The 21,316-nt window shown below is 42.2% G+C and overlaps 1 protein-coding gene across 1 annotated transcript in view; it reads right to left on the bottom strand.

The window, feature by feature from the left end:
* The window catches only part of Pbx4 (PBX homeobox 4), a 93,410-nt gene that overhangs the window by 55,777 nt on the left and 16,317 nt on the right, over positions 1-21,316 (bottom strand). The gene's annotated exons all lie outside the window — the stretch shown is intronic.

Here is a 21,316-nt window from a genome sequence, read left to right as displayed (position 1 = left end):
AAAAGAGGAGTACACAGTCTATGATGGTCATTTTTTTTTTTTTTTTTGAGGTAAGGTCTTGCTCTAGCCCAGGTTGACCTGGAATTTACTATGTAGACTCAGGCTGGCCTCAAACTCACAGCATTCTCCTACCTTTACCTCTTGAGTGCTGGGATTAAAGGCGTGTACCACTGTTGTAGTCAGGTTCACATTGCTGGCAGAAATCACCCAACTAAGAGCAGCTTGTGGGGAAAAAAGAGTTTAGTTTGGCTTACAGACTTAAGGGGAAGCTCCATGATGGCAGGGAAAAACAATGGCATGAACAGAGGGTGGACATCATTCCCTGGCCCACATAAGGTAGATAATAGCAACATGAGAGTGTGCCAAACACTGGCAAGGGGAAGCTGGCTATAACACCCATAAGCCCACCTCTAACAAAACACTGCCTCCATGAGGCATTAATTCCCAAATCTCCATCAGCTGGGAACCTAGATTCAGAACATCTAAGTTTAAGAGGGACACCTGAATCAAACCACCACATTCTGCCCCTGGCCCCCCAAAACTGATAATTATCCATGATGTAATTCAATGCACTCAGTCCAACTTTAAAAGTCCCCCCTTTTTTTTTTGTCAATTCTAATGATATTTAAACATCCCTATAACCCAAGGTCTTTTAACTGAGCCATAGTACTAAAAAAATCCACACAAAAACCCCATAATGGCACAGAATAAACATGCATGCTGTAAAAGATGACACCAGGCATAGCAAATAAATATTCAACCAACATTAGACTTAAGCAAACTCTGTAGTTCCAAGTCCAATAACTGTAGTCAGTGAGAAGTCTCCAAGTCCAATAATTCTAACCAGCAACAAGTCTCTGGAGTTCCAATTCCATATCTCCAGCTAGGCTACTCACAGGCCTGGAAAACTCCATCTGGGGCTGGCAGCTATCCTCAGCTATGGTCTCGTGGTCCTGGCATCTCCAGTGGGTCTCCACTTCAACCCATGGTTCATCCTCTCGGCTCCATGGGGTCTCCATGCAGGCATCCAGCAAACCTGCTTCACACTGCCCATAGCCATTTCCAAAACACAAATCCACATTGCAAATTCAATGACCCTCTCTTTCCAGCATTTCTCATACTCCATAATACCAGGTGGGGTGCCAATTTGTTAATCCAGGGGGGAATAAAACAGACTTTGAAGAAGAGGACATTCCTTGAGCATTCAGGCCCCTTCAAAAGAGCCTACCGTCTTCCTGTTGCCCCAGTGTAGGTCAGTTGGCCTAATCTCAAAGGTTGTAATCTCTCATGTAATTGCAGTGAACAGGCAGAATTTTTCAGCCCAAAGATTTCATTTTTTTCTGTGCCATATCTCTCTGCTCATACCTGTGTGCTTCTATGCAATGTAACCCTTGCCAAATTCTCAGGACACAGGCATAACAGTAAGCCTGTCATACAAACTGCTTCTAGCCCAGTCCAGACAAAGCTCCTTTTCATCCTCATAAGCCAAACCTCACAGTCCATAGTTCGTACTGCATTCAGGTCTTGCAACTCTGACCAGAAGAACCCATCAAGCTGTACTTACAGCACTGCAAGGTGTCTCTTAAGCCAAGGTTTCAAATTTATCCACATCCCTCTTGAAAATCAGCTCCAAAAGGCTAAAGCCACATAGTCAGGTGTCTAGCAGCAAATGACACCACTCCCTGTACCACTTTACTGCTGCAGTCAGGTTCACATTGCTGGCAGAAATCAGCTGACCAAGAACAGCTTATGGGAAAAGTGTTTCAGACTGGAGGAGAAGCTCCATCATGGCAGGGGAAAACAATGGCATGAGCAAAGGGTGGATATCACCCCTTGGCCAACATAAGGTGGACAGTAGCAACAGGAGAGTGTGCCACACACTGAGGGGGGACACTAGCTATAATACCCATAATCCCACCCCCAACAATACACAGCCTCCAAGAGGCGTTAATTCCCAAATCTCAATCAGCTGGGAACCTAGCATTCAGAACACCTAAGTTTATGGGGGACACCTGAATCAAACCACCATAGCCACCATACCTGGCTATCATGATGACCTTTTTTTATGTGAGAGAACAAGAAACAGAAAGGGAGAGAGAGACAATTGGTACACTAGGACCTCCAGCCACTGCAAATACATTCCAGATTTGTGTGCTACCTTGTGCACATGTGCAACCTTGCACACTTGTATCACTGTGTGTCTGGCTTATGTGGGGCCTGGAGTGCTGCACATGAGTCCTTTGGCTTTGCAGGCAAGTGCCTTAACCACTAAGCCATCTCTCCAGCCCTATCATGGTGAATTTTTATTACCAACTTGACTAGGCTAAGAAATGCCTAGGGAATAGAGTGTAGTGCCCTAGGATGTCTGTGATGGTGTTTCTATAGATAATCAGATCATAACCTCTGATGAATGAATGGATCATCCCTGTGACGGACTCAGTATGATGGCCTTATATGGAGATATAAAAAGTAAAAGACAGGGCCTTGTTGGAAAAAGGAAATCACTGGGTGGGTAGGAATGTCCTCAGGGTTATATGTCAACTTGGTCCCTTCCTGAATGCTCTTTTCACTGTACCCCCATCACTCTGAAATTAGGAATTAAATAAATCTTTCCTCCCTTAAGCTGTTCACATCAGGCATTCCTTAGTCTTCAGAAAAGTAACTAATAAGCACTTGGCCACACTGGGCTATCCAGATCCCAGAGTGGATCAAACCAACCAAGGGGGACATAATTCAGTAGCAAGATGCTTGCAGTGGAGGTTTATATCAGATGTATCCCATAAACTCATGTGTATTGAATGCTTTGTCCTCAGTCAATGGCAGTACAGGAGATGGAGCCCTGTTGGAGGAGGTGTGCTGTTGGGGGCTAGGTTAGGGGTATTAAAACCAACTCTCCCTTGACAGAGCTCATCTCACTCTCCTGTTGCTGTTTTCTATCTGTTGTGGTAGAGATGATGTCCAGCCTCTGCTCATGCCATGCTTTCCCCCATCATCACGAAACTTTCCCTTAAGACTGTAAGCTAAAATAAAAACTTTGCTTCCATCAGCAGCTTTTGGTTGGGTGCTTTATCCCAGCAACAAGAAGGTAACTACAACACTTGCCTAGCATGTGTGAGGCCCTGGGTTCAATCCCCAGCACTGTGACACTAACTAACCAACCAACCAACCAACCAGGCCATTATTAGGTCAGGATGGCCTCCCAAGATGGAGTTACCATGGTTAGCAAAATGGTGGCAGAGGCATAGGAAAGTGGATTATCCACATTCCTCAAGAAACCATCTAGTCCTTATCCCCTCCTTGTCTAACAATGCCCCATGTCATGGTTTTCTGTCCCCTTATCTCTTAAGTTATATGGTCACTGTTCTGGTGTCACACCCTAACTACTTTAAAGGTTAATGTAATAATCTCCCCAAAAGAAACTTTTCTATTCAACTTAACAAATGAGTTCTTTTCCTTTCCTCACTTTCCCCCAACTGATAAAGCCCTATAAAGCTCACTATCTGAAAACTCAGGTTGGCTGTGCTGCTCTCTTGAGTCACCCTTGGCAGCTTGTGCTTTTCCCAAATAAAAGCTTTCATCTTCGCTTCAGAATGGTCTTGGTCATTCCCAAACCTTATACCCACCATACCTACACCCACTCACCAACAAACCAGGGATGAAAAACAGTTGAAAAAGATTATGTTTTTCTTTTTTTCAAGGTAGGGTTTTAATCTAGCCCAGGCTGACCTAGAATTCAGTGTAGTCCCAGGGTGGCCTTGAACACAAAGCAATCCTCCTACCTGTGCCTCTCATGTGCTGGGATTAAAGATGTCTGTCACCAAGCCTGGCACTTTTTTGTTTGTTTTTTGAGGTAGGGTCTTGTTCTAGCCTGGGCTGACATGTAATAATACACTCTGTAATCTCAGGGTGACCTCGAAATCACAGTGATCTTCCTACCTCAGCCTCCTGAGTGCTGGGATTAAAGGCATATGCCACCATCCCCAGCTAGATATGACTTTTTATTTATTTATTTATTTATTTATTTGAGAGCGACAGACACAGAGAGAAAGACAGATAGAGGGAGAGAGAGAGGATGGGCACGCCAGGGCTTCCAGCCTCTGCAAACAAACTCCAGACGCGTGCGCCCCCTGTGCATCTGGCTAACGTGGGACCTGGGGAACCGAGCCTCGAACCGGGGTCCTTAGGCTTCACAGGCAAGCGCTTAACCACTAAGCCATCTCTCCAGCCCCCTTTTTTTTTTTTAAAGATAGGATATAGCTATATAGGCCACACTGTCCTTAACCCTTGATGTCTCCCAAAAGCTGGAATGACAGGTGTGTACCACTATTCCCATTTATTTAATATTTTTATTTATTTATTTGCAAGCAGAGAGAGACAGAGAAAACCAGGACCTCCAGATGCTGCAACAAACTCTAGACACATGTGTCACTTTGTGCATCTGGCTTTATGTGGGTGGTGGCGAAATGAACCTAGGTCTTCAGGCTTTGTAGGCAAAGGCTTTAACTGCTAGGCCATCTCTCCAGCCCCACTATTCCCATTTAAACTCGTATTTTTTGTAAAATATTTTTATTTATTTATTTGAGAGAGATAGAGGCAGAGAGAAAGAGAGAGAGAGAGAATGGGCAAGCCAGGGCCTCCAGCCACTGTAATTGAATTCCAGATGTGTGCACCACCTTGTGCACATGTATGACCTTGCACATGTGTCCCTTTGTGCATCTGGCTTATGTGGGATCTAGGGAGTTGAATATGGGTACTTAGACTTTGCAGGCAAGCGGCTCTCCACTAAGCCATCTCTCCAGCCTGTATTAATGTATGTTTAAAAACAAATTTTCTTTCGTGCCAGGGTTTTACATATGCTAGGCAAGCACTTTACCACTGAAGTACATTACCAGTCCACCCCCACCCCAGGTTTTTTTTTTTTTTTTTTTTTTTCATGGCAGGGTCTCACTATAACTCAGGCTGACCTGGAATTCACTATATATTCTCAGAGTGGCCTTGTACTCATGATCCTCCTACCTCTGCCTCCCAAGTGCTGGGATTAAAGGCATGCACCACCATACCTGGCTACCAGTCCCTTTTTCATTTTTAGTTTGAGACAGTATCTTGCTAAGTCATTCAGGCTAGCCTTGAACTCCTGATTTTCTACCTCAGCTTCCCAAGTGCTAGGATGACAGGTATGTACCAGCATGCTTGCTCTGAAATATATTTTTAAAATTTTTTTTTTTTTTGAGAGAGGGGAGAGAAAAAGAGGCAGATAGAGAAAATGGGCATGCCAGGGCCTCCAGCCATTGCAAACAAACTCCAGACACATACACCACCTTGTGCATCTGGCTTATGTGGGTACTGTTGAACTAAACCTGGGTTCTTAGGCTTTCCAGGCAAGTGCTTAACCACTAAGCTATCTTTCCAGGCCCCTCTGAAGTCTTTATTTTATTTTTTATCTTTTCATATTTTTATTAACATTTTATGTGATTATAAAAAATATCTCATGGTAATACCCTCATCCCCCCACACTTTCCCCTTAGAAATTCCATTCTCCATCATATTTCCTCCCTATCTCAATCATTCTACTTACATATATACAATACCAACCTATTAAGTACCCTCCTCCCTTCCTTTCTCTTCCCTTTATATCTCCTTTTCAATTTACTGGCCTCTGCTACTATTTTCCTTCTCATGCAGAAGCCCAATCATCTGTAGCTAGGATCCAAATATGAGGGTGAACATGTGGCACTTAGCTTTCTGGGCCTGGGTTACCTCAATTAGTATAATCCTTTCTAGATCCATCCATTTTTCTGCAAATTTCATAACTTCATTTTTCTTTAACGCGGAGTAGAACTCCATTGTATAAATGTGCCATATTTTCATTATGCACTCATCAGTTGAGGGACATCTAGGCTGGTTCCATTTCCCAGCTATTATAAATTAAGCAGCAATAAACATGGTTGAGCCAGGTGTGGTGGCACACACTTTTAATCCCAGCACTGGGAGGCAGAGGTAGGAGGATTACTGTGAGTTCGAGGCCACCCTGAGAATACATAGTGAATTCCAGGTCAGCCTGGACTAGAGTAAGACCCTACATCAAAAAACAAAACAAAACAAAAAAAAGAAAAGAAAAGAAAAGAAAAGAAAACATGGTTGAGCACATACTTCTAAGGAAATGAGATGAGTCTTTAGGATATATGCCTAGGAGTGCTATAGCTGGGTCATATGGTAGATCAATCTTTAGCTGTTTTAGGAACCTCCACACTCATTTCCACAATGGCTGGACCAGATTGCATTCCCACCAGCAGTGTAGAAGGGTTCCTCTTTTTCCACATCCCCGCCAACATTTATGATCATTTGTTTTCATGATGGTAGCCAATCTGACAGGAGTGAGATGGAATCTCAATGTAGTTATAATCTGCATTTCCCTGATGACTAGTGACATAGAACATTTTTTTAGATGCTTATATGCCATTCGTATTTCTTCCTTTGAGAATGCTCTATTTAGCTCCATAGCCCATTTTTTTGATTGGCTTGTTTGATTCCTTATTATTTAACTTTTTGAATTCTTTGTATATCCTAGATATTAAGCCTCTATCAGATATATAGCTGTCAAAGATTTTTTTCCCATTCTGTAGGTTGCCTCCTTGCTTTATTCACTGTGTCCTTTGCAGTGCAAAATCTTTTGTAATTTCATGAGGTCCCAGTGATTAATCTGTAGTTTTATTGCCTGAGCAATTGGGGTTGTAGTCAGAAAGTCTTTGCCAAGACCAGTATGTTGCAGGGTTTCGCCTACTTTTTCCTCTAGCAGTTTCAGAGTTTCAGGTATGATGTTAAGGTCGTTAATCCATTTGAACTTAATTCTTGTGCAAGGAGACAGAGAAGAATCTATTTTCATCCTTCTGCAGATATATATCCAGTTTTCAAAACACCATTTGCTGAAGAAGCTGTCTTTTCTCCAATGAGTATTTTTGGCATTTTTATTGAATATCAGGTGGCTATAGCTACCTGGACTTACATCTGGGTGTCCTATTCTGTTCCATTGATCTACATGTCTGTTTTCATACTAGTACCACGCTGTTTTTGTTACTATGGCTCTGTAGTCTAGGTTAAAATCAGGTATGGTGATACCACCAGCCTTATTTTTGTTGCTCAGTATTATTTTAGATATTCGAGGTTTTTGGTGATTCCAAATGAATTTTTGTATTGTTTTTTTCTATTACCATGAAGAATGCCTTTGGAATTTTGATAGGGATTGCATTAAATGTGTAGATTGCTTTAGGTAAGATTGCCATTTTCACAAGATTGATTCTTCCAATCCAGGAACAAGGGATGTTTCTCCACTTTCTAGTGTCTTCTGCAATATCTCGCTTGAGTGTTTTATAGTTCTCATTGTAGAGATTCTTTACTTCCTTATTCCAAGGTACTTTATTATTTTTTTTTTTTGATGCAATTGTGAATGGGAGTGATTCTCTGATTTCATCCTCTGTGTGTTTGCTGTTAGCATATATGAAGGCTACTGATTTGTGTGTATTTGTTTTGTATCCTGCTGCATGGCTGTAGGTTTTTTATCAGCTCTAACAGTTAGCTAGTAGAGCCTTTAGTGTCTTTTATGTATCAAACTATGTCATCTGCAAATAATGGTAACTTGATCTCTTCCTTTCCAATTTGTATCCCTTTTGTGTGTGTCTCTTGCCTTATTGCTATGGCTGAGACTTCCAGAACTGTATTACATAAAAGTGGGGACAGTGGACACCCTTGTCTTGTTCCTGATTTTAGTGGAAAAGCTTCCAGTTTTTCCCCATTTAGTAATATGTTGGCTGTAGACTTGTCATAAATAGCCTTTATTATATTGAGATATGTTCCTTCTATTCCCAGTCTCTGTAAGACTTATCATGAAGGATGTTGGATTTTGTCAAATGCTTTCTCTGCATCTAATGAGATGATCATGTGATTTTTGTCCTTCAACCCATTTATATAATGTATTACATTTATGTATATTGAACCATCCCTGCATCTCTGGGATAAAGCCTACTTGGTCAGGGTGAATGCTCTTTCTGATATATTCTTGTATTATGTTTGCCAATATTTTTTTGAGAATTTTTACATCTATGTTCATGGGGGAAATTGGTCTGTAATTTTCTTTTTTGTTCTATCTTTGCCTGGTTTTGGTATCAGGGTGATGCTGGCCTCATAGAAGGAGTTTGGTAGAATTCCTTCTTTTTGTATTTCCAGGAAAAGCTTAAGAAGCAATGGTGTTAGCTCTTCCTTGAAGGTCTGGTAAAATTCAGCAGTGAATATGGGCTTGGGCATTTTTTAGTTGGGAGATTATTGATAACTGTTTGGATATCCATGCTTGTTATAGGTCTATTTAAGTGATTAATCTGATCTTGACTTAATGTAGGTAGGTCATATAAATCAAGGAAATCATCCATTTCTTTCAGATTTTCATACTTTGTGGAGTATATGCTTTTATAGTATGTCCCTATGATTTTTTGAATATCTCTGAAATCTGTTGTGATGTTACCCTTTTCATCTCTAATTTTATTAATTTGTCTCTTCTCTCTTTCTTTTGGACAGATTTGCTAAGGGTTTATCAATCTTGTTTATCCTTTCCAAGAACCAACTCTTTGTTTCATTAATTCTTTGGATTGATTTTTGCTTCCATTTCATTAATTTCTGCCCTAATCTTTATTATTTCTTCCCATCTACTGATTTTTGGTTTGCCTTGCTCTTCTTTTTCCAAGGCTTTAAGGCGAAGCATTAGGTCCTTTACCTGCGACCTTTCTAATTTCTTAATATAGACACTTAAGGCTATAAATTTACCTCTTAGAACTGCCTTCATTGTGTCCCAGAGATTTTGGTATGTTGTATTCTCATTATCATTTGACTCTATAAATTTTTTGATTTCCTTCTTGATTTCATTGACCCATTCATCATTTAGTAGTGTATTATTTAGTTTCCATGATTTTGTGTATGCTCTACAGCCTTTCTTACTATTGATTTGTAGTTTCATTCCACTGTGGTCAGATAGAATGCAAGGAATCATTTCAATTTTCCTGAGTTTGTTAAGATTTGCTTTGTGTCCTAATATATGGTCTATTGTAGACAATGTTCCATGTGCTGCTGAAAAGAATGTATATTCTGCAGCCTTTGGATGAAATGTCCTGTATATATCTTAGGTCCATTCCTTCTATGACCTCATTTAGTCCAGATGCCTCCATGTTTATTTTTTCCCAGGATGACCTGTCAATTGATGAGAGTGGGGTGTTAAAGTCACCCACCACCACTGTGTTTGGTGTTATCTGTGACCCTAGTTCTAACAGTGTTTGTTTAATCAATTTGGGAGCCCCCATGTTAGGTGCATATATGTTTAAGATCGCAATGTCCTCCCGTTGGAGTGTGCCCTTAATCAATAAGTGATCTTCCTTATCTTTTTTGACTAACGTTGGACTGAAGTGTACCTTGTCAGATATTAGGATAGCAACCCCTGCTTGTTTTCTAGGCCCATTTGCTTGAAACACCATTTTCCAGCCTTTCACCCTAAGATAATGTCTATCTTTTGTACAAAGGTGAGTTTCTTAGAGACAACAAATTGTAGGATCCTGCTTTTTAACCCAGTCTGCAAACCTATGTCTTTTCGTTGGGGCATTGAGGCCATTGATATTAATAGATATTATTGAAAGTTGTGTATTTATGTTTGCCATTTTTTTTTATTTGTGGCTCCAGTTCTACCCTTGCTGTCTTGTGTTAACTAGCATTTGAGTATTGCCTGTTTTTTCTAGGTTCCTTATATGTGTGCTTTTCCTTTTCTTCAGCATGGAGGATTCTGTCAAGTATTTTCTGTAGAGCTGGTTTTGTCTTCAAATACTCCTTTAACTGGCTTTTGTCATGGGATGTTCTTATTTCTCTGTCTATTTGAATGGATAGCTTTGCAGGATAAAGTAACCTTGGTTGACAGTTATCTTTCAGAACTTGGAATATATCACTCCACACCCTTTTGGTTTTTAAAGTTTTTGTTGTGTAATCTGCTGTAATCCTGATGGGCTTGCCATTGTAGGTAACTGGATTTTTCTCTCTAATTTCTTTCAATATTTTTTCTTTGGTGTGTGTGTTTGGAAGTTTGATTATAATATGGTGAGGAGAGGTTCTTTCCAGGTTTTGTCTGGCTGGCGTTCTAAAGGCTTCCTGTATCTGCATTGGCACCTCTTTCCCAATTTGGGGGAAGTTTTCTTCTATGATTTTCTTGAAGATCCCTCTATGCCTTTGGAGTGAAATTCTTCTCCTTCTACTATACCCTGAATTCTTATGTTTGATCTTTTCATAGTGTCCCGAATATCTTGAAATTCCCACTCATACTTTTCTATTTGTTTTTCTTTCTCTTTGTTGGACTCTATTAGATCTGCCACCTGGTCTTCTAGCTTAGATATTCTGTCCTCTCCTTCATCCATTCTACTGGTGAGATTTTCTAGAGTTTTTTATTTCATTAAGTGCATTCTTCCTTGTTAGCATTTCTGACTGGTTTTTCTTTATTATTTCTATTTCCTTATTTATGTCTTGTATTGCCTTCTTTATTTCATTAGTGTCCTGCATCTTCTTTGATTCCTTTGATTTCCTCTTTGACTCCTTTGATTTGTTTTCTGACTTCTTTGAACATATTTAAAATCATTCTTTTGAAATCTTTCTCAGGCATTTCCCCTAACTCATTCTCAATGGAAGTCATTTCTGATGCATTAATACTTTCAGGTGTATTTATATTGTTTTGCTTTTTAGTGTTTCCTGTGTTATAATGTATTTATTTTTGCATCTTGGATTAAGTTAATGCTTGGATTTTCTAGCTAGCTGGGTATTCTTAGCTGTATCAATTGATCTGATGTTATATATCTTCAGGATAGGAGCTTAAGGTGTTAGGTGTGGCTCTTAAGACTCTCAGAGTATCTACTAAGGTGTTCCTAGGGGTTGATTTTGTCTTCTATGGGAACATTCAAGTAGGCTGAGTGGAATATAATACAGGAAGATTCTAAAATTTAACTAAATACTGTACACATTCAATGAAAAACAGCACCAAGTATTTATGTAAGAGTAGGTATTATAACAACCAGGTCCCCTATCAACAAACAGGTTAAGATTTCTGGTCTGTTGAGGGATCCAAGTCAGCTTGTGACCCAGTGAGACCCTTCCTTGATGCATTCCGAGTTACCTTTTTGGATGATTTTGGTCTCAGTCAAGTTGCTGGCTGGGTTGTTGGGCCACTGTTCCGTATTCTGGAGCTGGACACTGGCTTTTCCTGCGGGGCAAACTGAGCCTGGCAACTGTGGCCCTGCATATTGGCACCCCTGCTGCTGGAACTGCTACTGCTGCTGCTGAAGCTGCCGCTGTGGATCTATCGCTGCTGCTGCTAGGCTGCTGCGGGATCCTCCACCGCTGGGGCCTCTGTTGCCGGTGCCACAGCCGCTGATGTTGCTTCCGGACTCTGCTCCTGCTTGGGTCCCACTGTAGGCTCAATTTGGCTTGGCCAGGGCTAGGACCGCTGCTCTGCTCACTGGAGCTGGGCACAGGCAGTGGGGGAGGGGAGGGAGGCGATGTTGCTCTAGTTCTCTTGCTGTTCCATGTGTCCTTCTATCTTGTGATCTGCTCCTCCGTTGTTCACTGCTGCTCTCCCTTCATGTTTCTAGAGTTTGTGGAGAGCTCCAGAGTGAGTGGAAGCTCCCCTCACCTGGCTTTTCCTGCCACTCGAGCCAAGCCTGGCAGCTTTCTAGTGCACTGCCGCTGCCATGGTCAGCGATCCTGCCAGGGCAGCTTTTGCCAGCCTGTGTGGGCTCTGGATGCTCTTGATCTCTTCTCCTTCTCTGCTGCCATTTCAATTTCCTATACACCTCGGGTTTTAGTAAAAGTGTGTATTTTGCTGAGTTTTTTTTGGTCTTTTTACCCCTAGGCTGCTTTGGTGTGGCACCTACGCCTCCATCTTAACTGGAAGTCCCTGAAAAAAAAATTTTTTTTTTTTGAGGTAGAGTCTCGCTCTAGACCAGGCTGTCCTTGGATTCAGTATGTAGTCTCAGGGTGACCTCAAACTCAAGGTGATCCTCCAACCTCTGCCTCCTGAGGGCTGTAATTAAAGGTGTGAGCCACAACACCCAGTACTGAAATGTATTTTTTTGTTAATTTTTATTTATTTATTTGAGAGCGACAGACAGAGAGATAAAGAGGCAGAGAGAGAGAATGGGCATGTCAGGGCCTCCAACCATTGCAAATGAACTCCAGACGTGTGGGTCCTCTTGTGCATCTGGCTAACCATGTGAACCTCAAACCTGGGTCCTTAGGCTTCACAGGCAAGCACTTAACCATCTTTCCAGCCCCTGAAATGTATTTTAAAAAGAAATTTGTGATTGTTCTTTGGAAGATGACAGCCAAGCAGGACTGCCAGCCTGGAGGCCATCAAAGACTGAATATAAGTAAGGTACTGCTGGTCTCTGGTCATGGTAGTAGCCTTGAAAATAGACCTTATATTTGGAAAGTGGGACCAAGGGAAAGGGGATACTGTACAGATGGTGGAAACCTTGCCTGTGAGAACACTGATGTGGGGAAGCAGGATAGATCAGCCCGCACTTAAGATTCCTTAAGCTAGGACTAGGGAGATGGCTCAGTGGTTAAAGGAGCTTGTTTGCAAAGCCTGTTAGTCAGGTCTGATTCCCCAGTACCCATGTGTAGCACACAGCTTCAGGTTCGCTGAGATGAACTTCCAGACCAGGAACAGTTATGGAGGAAGGGATTTATTGAAGCTTACAGATCCAAGGGAAGTTTCATAATGGCAGAAGAAGCTGGCCTGTTTTCACAGGACCAAACAGAGAGAGAAGCACAAGCCTAGAAACCAAACACCACACAGCACAGCACACTTCAGGAACTCCAGCTATGCGCACTTTGCATATCTTTAGATTGAAATCTAGAACCCACCATCACACCTTAAGATCTGCCCAGTAACACTCTCTCCAGCCAGGTGGCTACAGAGCCAAAGTACAAGCTAACAAAACACTGAATATGGGCTGGAGAGATGGCTCAGCGGTTAAGCGCTTGCCTGTGAAGCCTAAGGACCCCGGTTCGAGGCTCGGTTCCCCAGATGCACGTTAGCCAGATGCACAAGGGGGCGCACACGTCTGGAGTTCATTTGCAGAGGCTGGAAGCCCTGGCGCGCCCATTGTCTCTCTCTTCCTCTATCTGTCTTTCTCTCTGTGTCTGTCACTCTCAAATAAATAAATAAATAAATAAATTTAAAAAACACTGAATATATTGGGGGCTCAAACAACCACACCATCCAGTTGCCCAAAGTGGCACAGGCACCTGGAGTTTGTAGTGGCAAGTCCTGGTCGCACCCATTCTGTCTCTCTCTCTCTCCTCCTAAATAAATAAATAAAAATATTGAAAAATGCTGGGCATGGTGGTGTACATCTTTAATTCTAGCACTCAGGAAGCTGAGGTAGGAGGATCACTGTGGCTGTGAGTTTGAGGTCATCCTGAGACTACATAGTGAATTCCAGGTCAGTCGGGGCTACAGCGAGACCCTATCTCAAAAACAAACAAACAAACAAAAAACATTGCAAAACAAAAAAAGAGGATTCCTTGAGCTAGGAGGAGTCACTACCTAGGATGGCACTTAAAGCCAGGAGATTTGAAGAAATTTTCACAGGGGACAGAGATGGAGGGGACCATTCTTGGGCAGAAGGACTTGAAGTGGTCACATAAAGTGGGAACCAATGGGATCAAATGGTCAGTGAGAAGGCAGCAAAAAAGAGAGTCCCAGGGGCTGGAGAGATGGCTTAGCGGTTAAGGTGCTTGCTTGCAAAGCCAAAGGACTCAGGTTTGACTCCCCAGAACCCATGTAAGCCAGATGCACAAGGTGGCACATGCGTCTGGAGTATGCAGCCACTGGAGGCCCTGGAGTGCCCATTCTGTCACTCTCTCTCAAATAAAAAAAAATTAGGGCTGTAGAGATGGCTAGTGGTTAAGGCACTTGCCTCCAAAGCCTAAGGACACATGTTCTACTCTCCAGATCCCACATTAGCCAGGTGCACAAAGGTAAGGCAAGCACAAGGTCACACATGCCCACTAGGTGGCACAAGTGTCTGGAGTCCGATTGCAGTGGCTGAGGCTCTGGCACCCCAGTTCTCTATCTCTCTTCTCTCTTTCTTGCTCTAAAACAATAAAAAAAATGAGGCTGGTAGTGGTGCACAACTTTAATTCTAGCACTCGGGAGGCAGAAGTAGGAGGACTGCTATGAATTCAAGGCCACCCTGGGACTACATAGTGAATTAGAGGTCAGCCTGGACTAGACAGTGATATTCTACCTCAAACAACAACAACAAAAAGTAAATAAATGAAACCCAATAAAATAAAATTTAAAAATTAACAAACAGAGAGAGAGTGTGTGTGTGTCAAGAGAGAGGCCATCTCTTAAAGGCTCCAGGGAGACCTAATGGAGGGAGGAGATTGTGGGGGACAAGCTAGAGATGAGCAGGAAGCAGCAGCAGCCATCCACTTGGAGGTCTTATCTGAAAGACAGCAAAGAAATGGAGCAGGTGCTAACAGAGGGTGTGGACTGTCATGGTTTCCAATTCTATATTTTATGAAGCTTTGACATCCCAAAGCCGGGAAAGCCAGCCCTTCAAGGATTCTACCTGCTTAGGATTCTACAGCTAATTCCTAAGCAGCAAACAACATGCCTTCCACATATAAAACCGGCTGGCCAAAGCCCTTTCCCCCAATGGCTCCTTCATCTTACACATGCTCAAGATTTTTCTTTTCTCACTCACCTCAGGGCCAGAACCTGGACAACTGGAGTCTCCCCTAAGTCCAGAGCCTTAGAACTTATCTACACTATCCAGCCTTAAGCTGGCTCAAACTGGCCTACCCTGCCCAGCAGGTTCATTGCTGAAGAAATTCCTACAAAGCCACTTTCTCCTGCTCCTTCTGCCTTCTGACCACCCAGGTGCTTCCTCAGTGTAGTATGATGTGGCATGGTGGGGCCCCTCCCCTTGGGAACAGTAAGTAACAAACTCTTCTTTCAAAGTATTTGTCCCAGGTAGGGGAGATGACTCAGTAGATAAAGTGCTTGCCATGCAAGTGTGAGTACCTGAGTTCAGATCTCCAGACCCCAAGTGTAAAATCTGGAAGCTGAATTCCACCATGCAGAAGGTGACAGATGGGAGGCAGAGATAGGAGAACCAAGAAGCCAATGGCCAGCTAGCATGGCTAACACAGCAGTGAACAAGAATGAGGCCCTGCCTCATGTCCTCTGACCTTCATGCACACCCATGCTCACACATATCCTTTATATACCCACATCCAAAAAAGCATTTGTCCCCAAGTGTATCATCCTGAGACACAGCAAAACCTATCATAAATCCAGACAGGGTGACTCAAGGGAGGTTTGCTGTGTTTGTGTGTACATTTATATCTGTGTTTATTTTTTCTGGCTTTTTTTGAGGCAGGGTCTCACTCCACCCCAGGATGACCTGGAACTTAACTCTCTAGTCTCAGGTTGGCCTTGAACTCATAGTGATCCTCTTACCTCTGCCTCCTGAGTGCTGGGATTAAAGGCATACATTACCATGCCTGACTTTGATTTATTTTTTTTTTATTCAAGGTAGGATCTCATTCCAGCTCAGGATGACCTGGAATTTACTATATAGTTTCAGGGTGGCCTCAAACTCACAATGATCCTTTTACCCCATCCTTCTGAGTGTAGGGATTACAGGTGTGTACCACCATGACCAACATTAATGCTACTCTCCCTTTTGGTTAGAGAAGCTTCTCATTTCAGATGGCGGTGACCTTGAGTTGACTCAGAAGGCACTATGGTGCTGAGAAGAAGTGACAGATGAGTGCTTAGCACTGAAACATTTCTATCATACCTTCCAAGGCTCAGGGTCCATTGCAAAAGAGGTGGCGGAAATAACACAAGAGCAAAAGGAAGGGTAGGATGCCTTACTACACGCTCCTCCAGACACAAAAAGGCCTGGATATCCATGACTTTGTGGTACCTGACACTACCTACACAAGACCATCATAATAGGAAGAAAAAATGATGACATCAAAATAGAGACTGTTTGAGCAAGGGAAGGGGTATGATGGAGAGTAGAGTTTCAAAGGATAAGTGCAGGGAGGGAGGGAATTACCATGGTTTATTGTCCATAATTATGGAATTTGTCAATAAAAGATAAATTTAAAAAAGAATTCTAAAAAAAGAAAGAAAATAAATAAATAAAAATATTTTCAGCCAGGCATAATGGCTCACACCTTTAATCCCAGCACTCAAGAGGCAGAGGTAGGAGGATTGCCCTGAGTTCGAGGCCACCCTAAGATTACACAGTGAATTCCAGGTTAACCTAAGCTAGAGTGGTACCCTACCTCAAAAAAACAAATGTATGTATATACACACACATAGGACTGGGCATGTTGGTGCACTCCTATAATCCCAGCACTTGGGAAACTAAGACAGGGTTATCAGGAGTTCAAGAACATCCTCAGCTACATAGTAATTTCAAGGCCAGCCTGGGCTCTGTGAGACCCTGTCCTCTAACACCTCCAAAAAACCCTATCAAAAAATTAATTATAGTCCAGGGATGGTGGTACACACCTTTAATCCCAGCACTCAGGAGGCAGACATTGGAGGATTGCTGTGAGTTCGAAGCCACCCTGAGACTACATAGTGAATTCCGGGTCAGCCTGGGCTAGAGAAGACCCTACCTCTGCCTCAAAACACCCCCCCCCAAAAAAAGCCAGGTGTGGTGGCATATGCCATTAATCCCAGCATTCAGGAGGTAGAGGTAGGAGGATCACCATGAGTACAAGGCTACTCTGAGACTACATAGTGAATTCCAGGTCAGCCTGGGCCACAGTGAGACCCTACCTCAAAAAAACAAAAAAGTAGCATTAATATATGAATATGAACATTAAGAGAAGTGCTTACCAGGCAGTTTGGTTACATTTAGCCAGATACCAGCAAATGTTACACCCCTACGGCTCATGACTACCCCTGTTGTAGGTTTTTAGTATCAGGCATGTATTCCCTCCCATGGAGCAGGCCTCCAGTCCAATTAAAGAGTGGTTGTTTTCCCCCATAACAGATGTGCCACTATTGCACCCACTGGCTCATTTTGCCTGGCTGGCTATTTAAGGCTTGCAGTGTCCACTATTGAGTATCTCCACTGGTGATCTCTCTCTCTCCCATTGAACTGCATGCATTGTAGCTTCTTCTAGCTTTCTGTCAGCTGGTCTACATGAGAGGAGGTTTTCAGCTCAGCTCTAGCAGGATTTTTCAGTGACCTTGCAGCCTAAGTATGTGGAATCTTCAGGAATAGCATCTTACCATCTATTCCTGGTGGAAAACCAAGAGCCTCAGCAATGGCCTGTAATGCTTTTGGGGCATCAGGACCTGGCCGACAACTCACTGGAAGGTATCCCATCCCTGGTGCTGAAAATTTTCTAGTAACAATCTATGGCTTCTGGGTGTTCCATTGTCCAAAACAGTAGGTATCCATATGACTTATTCATACCCTGTTAGATTTGATTAGCCCTTCTCCAACTTTCCTATACTCAATCTCTTCCACTAACCTCACTTAGGCCTTTCCACTCCCATTAATGTGTTCTTCTGCTTACATATAAACAATACCATCCTATTAAGTGTCTCCTTCCCTTTCTATTCTCTTTATATGCCCTTTCTATCTTACTGGCCTCTGCTACTGAGTTTTATTCCAATTCACATAGAAGTCCAATCATTTGTACCTAGGATCCACATATAAAAGAAAACATGTAGCCAGGTGTGGTGGTGCATGCCTTTAATCCCAGCACTTGGGTGGCAGAGGTAGAGAATCGCTGTGAGTTTGAGGCCACTCTGGGACTACGTAGTGAATTCCAGGTCAGCCTGAGCTAGAGTGAGACCCTACCTCGAAAAAACAAAAAAAAGAAAAAGAAAACGTGGTGTTTGACTTTCTGTGCCTGAGTTATCTAAGTATAATTCTTTCCAGATCCACCCATTTTCCTGAAAATTTCATTTTTCTTTATTGCTGAGTAGAACTCCATTGTGTAAATATGCCACATCTTCATTATCCACTCATCAGTTGAGGGACACCTAGGCTGGTTCCATTTCTTAGCTATTGTGAATACAGTGGCAATAAACATGGTTGAGCCAGTATCTCTAAGGTAGTGAGATGAGTCCTTTGGATATATGCCTAGGAATGGTATAACTGGGTCATATGGTAAATCTATTTTTAGCTATATCACTGATTTCCACAATGGCTGAAGCAGATTGCATTCCCACCAACAGTGTGGAAGGGTTCCTCTTTTTCTGCATCCTTGCCAACATTTATTATCATTTGTTTTCATAATGGTAGCCATTCTGACAGAAATGAGATAGAATCTCAATATAGTTTTAATATGTATTTTCCTGATGGCTAGGGCTGTAGAACATTTTTTTAGACATTTATATGCCATCTGAATTTCTTCTTTTGAGAACTCTGTATTTAGTTCCATAGCACATTTTTGTTTCCTGAGGTAGGGTCTCATTCTAGCCCAGTATGACCCCAAACTCACTACAGTCTCAGGGTGCCTTTGAACTCATTGTAATCTTCCTACCTCAGTTCTCCCAAGTGCTGGGATTAAACATGTGCACCACCATGCCTGGCACCATAGCCCCCTTAAAAAATTTTTTTTTTGTTTATTTTCTTTATTTGAGGGTGACAGAGAAAGAAAGAGGCAGATAGAGAGAAAGAGAGAGAGAATGGGCACACCAGGGCCTCCAGCGACTGCAAATGAACTCCAGACACGTGCATGCCCTTGTGCATCTGGCTAACGTGGGTCCTGGGGAATTGAGCCTCAAACCAGGGTCCTTAGGCTTCACAGGCAAGTGCTTAACTGCTAAGCTATCTCTCCAGCCCTAGCCCTTTTAAAAAATTTTTTTATTAACAACTTCCATGATTATAAAAAATACCCCATGGTGAGCCGGGTGTGGTGGCGCACGCCTTTAATCCCAGCATTCGGGAGGCAGAGGTAGGAGGATTACTATGAGTTTGAGGCCATCCTGAGACTACATAGTGAATTCCAGGTCAGCCTGGGCTAGAGTGAGACCCTACCAACCAAAAAAAAAAAAAAACAACAACATGGTGATACCCTCCCTCCTCCCACTTACCCCTTTGAAACTCCACTCTCCATCATACACCCTCCCCATCCCAATCAGTCTCTCTTTTACTTTTGATGTCTTGATCTTTTCCTCCTCTTATAATGATCTTATGCAGGTAGTATCAGGCACCGTGAGGCCATGGATATCCAGGCCATTTTGTGTCTGGAGGGAGCATGTTGTATGGAGTCCTACCCTTCCTTTGGCTCTTACATTCTTTCTGCCACCTCTTCCGCATTAGACCCTGAGCCTTGGAAGGTGTGATACAGATATTGCAGTACTGAGCACTGCGGTCATTTCTTTCCATCACCATGATGCTTTCTGAGTCGTCCCAACATCACTGCCATCTGAAAAGAGAAGATTCTAAACCAAAAGTGAGAGTAGCATTAATATAAGGGTGTGAACATTAACAGAAGTGCTTACTGGGCAGTTTGATAAGCATAATATATACATTTGGCCAGACAACAGCAGACGTTACACCCCTAGGGCTCATGACTACCCTGTTTTAAGTTTTCAGTATCGGGGATGTATTCCCTTCCCATGGAGTGGGCCTCCAGTCCAGTTGGAGGGCAGTTGGTTTCCCCCATAACAGACGTGCCACTATTGTACCTGTTGGCTCATTTGGCCTGGCTGGCCAATTATAAGGCTTGCAGTGTCCACTGGTGATTTCTCTTTCTCCCATTGAACTACATGCAGAATGCATATCCCATTTTTTAACTGGGTTGTTTGATTTCTTATCATTTAACTTTTTGAGTTCTTTGTATATCCTGGAGATTAATCCCCTGTCAGAAATATAGCTGGCAAATATTTTCTCCCATTCTGTAGTTTGCCTCTTTGCTCTACTCACAGTCTCCTTTACTGTACAAAAGCTTTGTAATTTCATGAGGTCCCAGCAGTTGATCAGTGGTTTCATTTCCTGAGAAACTGGGGTTTACTGGGAAAGTCTATGCCAATACCAATATGTTGAAGGGTTTCCCCTACTTTTCCCTCTGGCAGTTTCAGAGTTCAGGTCTGATATTAAGATCTTTAATCCACTTGAACTTTATTTTTCTTGTTTTGTAGTTCTTCTGGTTTTATCTTTGCTCCTTTGTATTAACTAGTATTTGAGTATCATTTGTTTTTTCCAGGATCCTTACGTGTGTGCTTTTCTCTTCAACATGGAGGATCCTTTCAAGTATTTTCTATAGAGCTGGTTTGGTCTTCATATATTCCTTTAGCCTGCTTTTGTTATAGAATGTCCTTATTTCTCCGTCTATTAGAATACATAGCTTTGCAGGATAATCTTGGTTGACAGTTGTTACCTTTTAGAACTTGGAATACATCATTCCAAGCCCTTCTGGCTTTTAAAGTTTGTCTTGAGTAATCTGCTGTGATCCTGATGGGCTTGCCTTTGTATGTGACTTGATTTTTTCTAATTGCTTTCAATGTATTTTCTTTGGCTTGTGCATTTTGTAATTTTAAAAAAAAATTTTTTTATTAATTAGTTTTGTATTCAGCAAATACAGTCAGTTTAGTACCATTATTAGGATCATCTGTGACCTACCCCCTCCCCTTGGCCCCTCCTTGTTGAGGTATATGGGTCATGCATTGTGGAGTTAGCCCACAGATGTATTTCTTTTTTCTACTACAGACATTATTTAAGAATTTGCAGCATACTTATAATTGACTTAAAAGTAATATTGCCAAAATGTGTCCTACTGAACCCCAATCTTGTGAGGGTATTCACAACTAGCAAGGAGGATTCAGCTGTTAAACAAATTCCAGAATCACTGCAGACCTCTCCCCTTGGACATCCGTAATACACCTCAGCATAAAGAGACTGAGAAACTCCCTAGGCAGACTGGCCCTGTCCAACGGAGACAGAAATATCTAAACCAAATTTTCCCAAATTAATGTGGCCATAAAACTTATTTTGATGATATATAATATTAATATTTATATAAATATTTATATTGATATGAAATAGTCAACATTTATCTCAAAGGACATGGATCATTTACTGATGAGAAGACAATGTTCTAAATCAATTTAGGCAACAATCTTTACCACATTTCCATAATTAAATTTGCTAGGGTGGGTAAGAAAGCCCACAAGTAAAATGAGACCCTAGTCTTCTAATAGCCTTCAGGTAATTGCTAAAACCGTACTCTTCCTCCTATTACT

Source organism: Jaculus jaculus, chromosome 1 (assembly GCF_020740685.1).
Source record: "Jaculus jaculus isolate mJacJac1 chromosome 1, mJacJac1.mat.Y.cur, whole genome shotgun sequence".
Taxonomy (NCBI): domain Eukaryota; kingdom Metazoa; phylum Chordata; class Mammalia; order Rodentia; family Dipodidae; genus Jaculus; species Jaculus jaculus.
The sequence above is the reverse complement of the archived record's forward strand: the minus strand, read 5'-3'. Positions and strand labels throughout refer to the sequence as shown.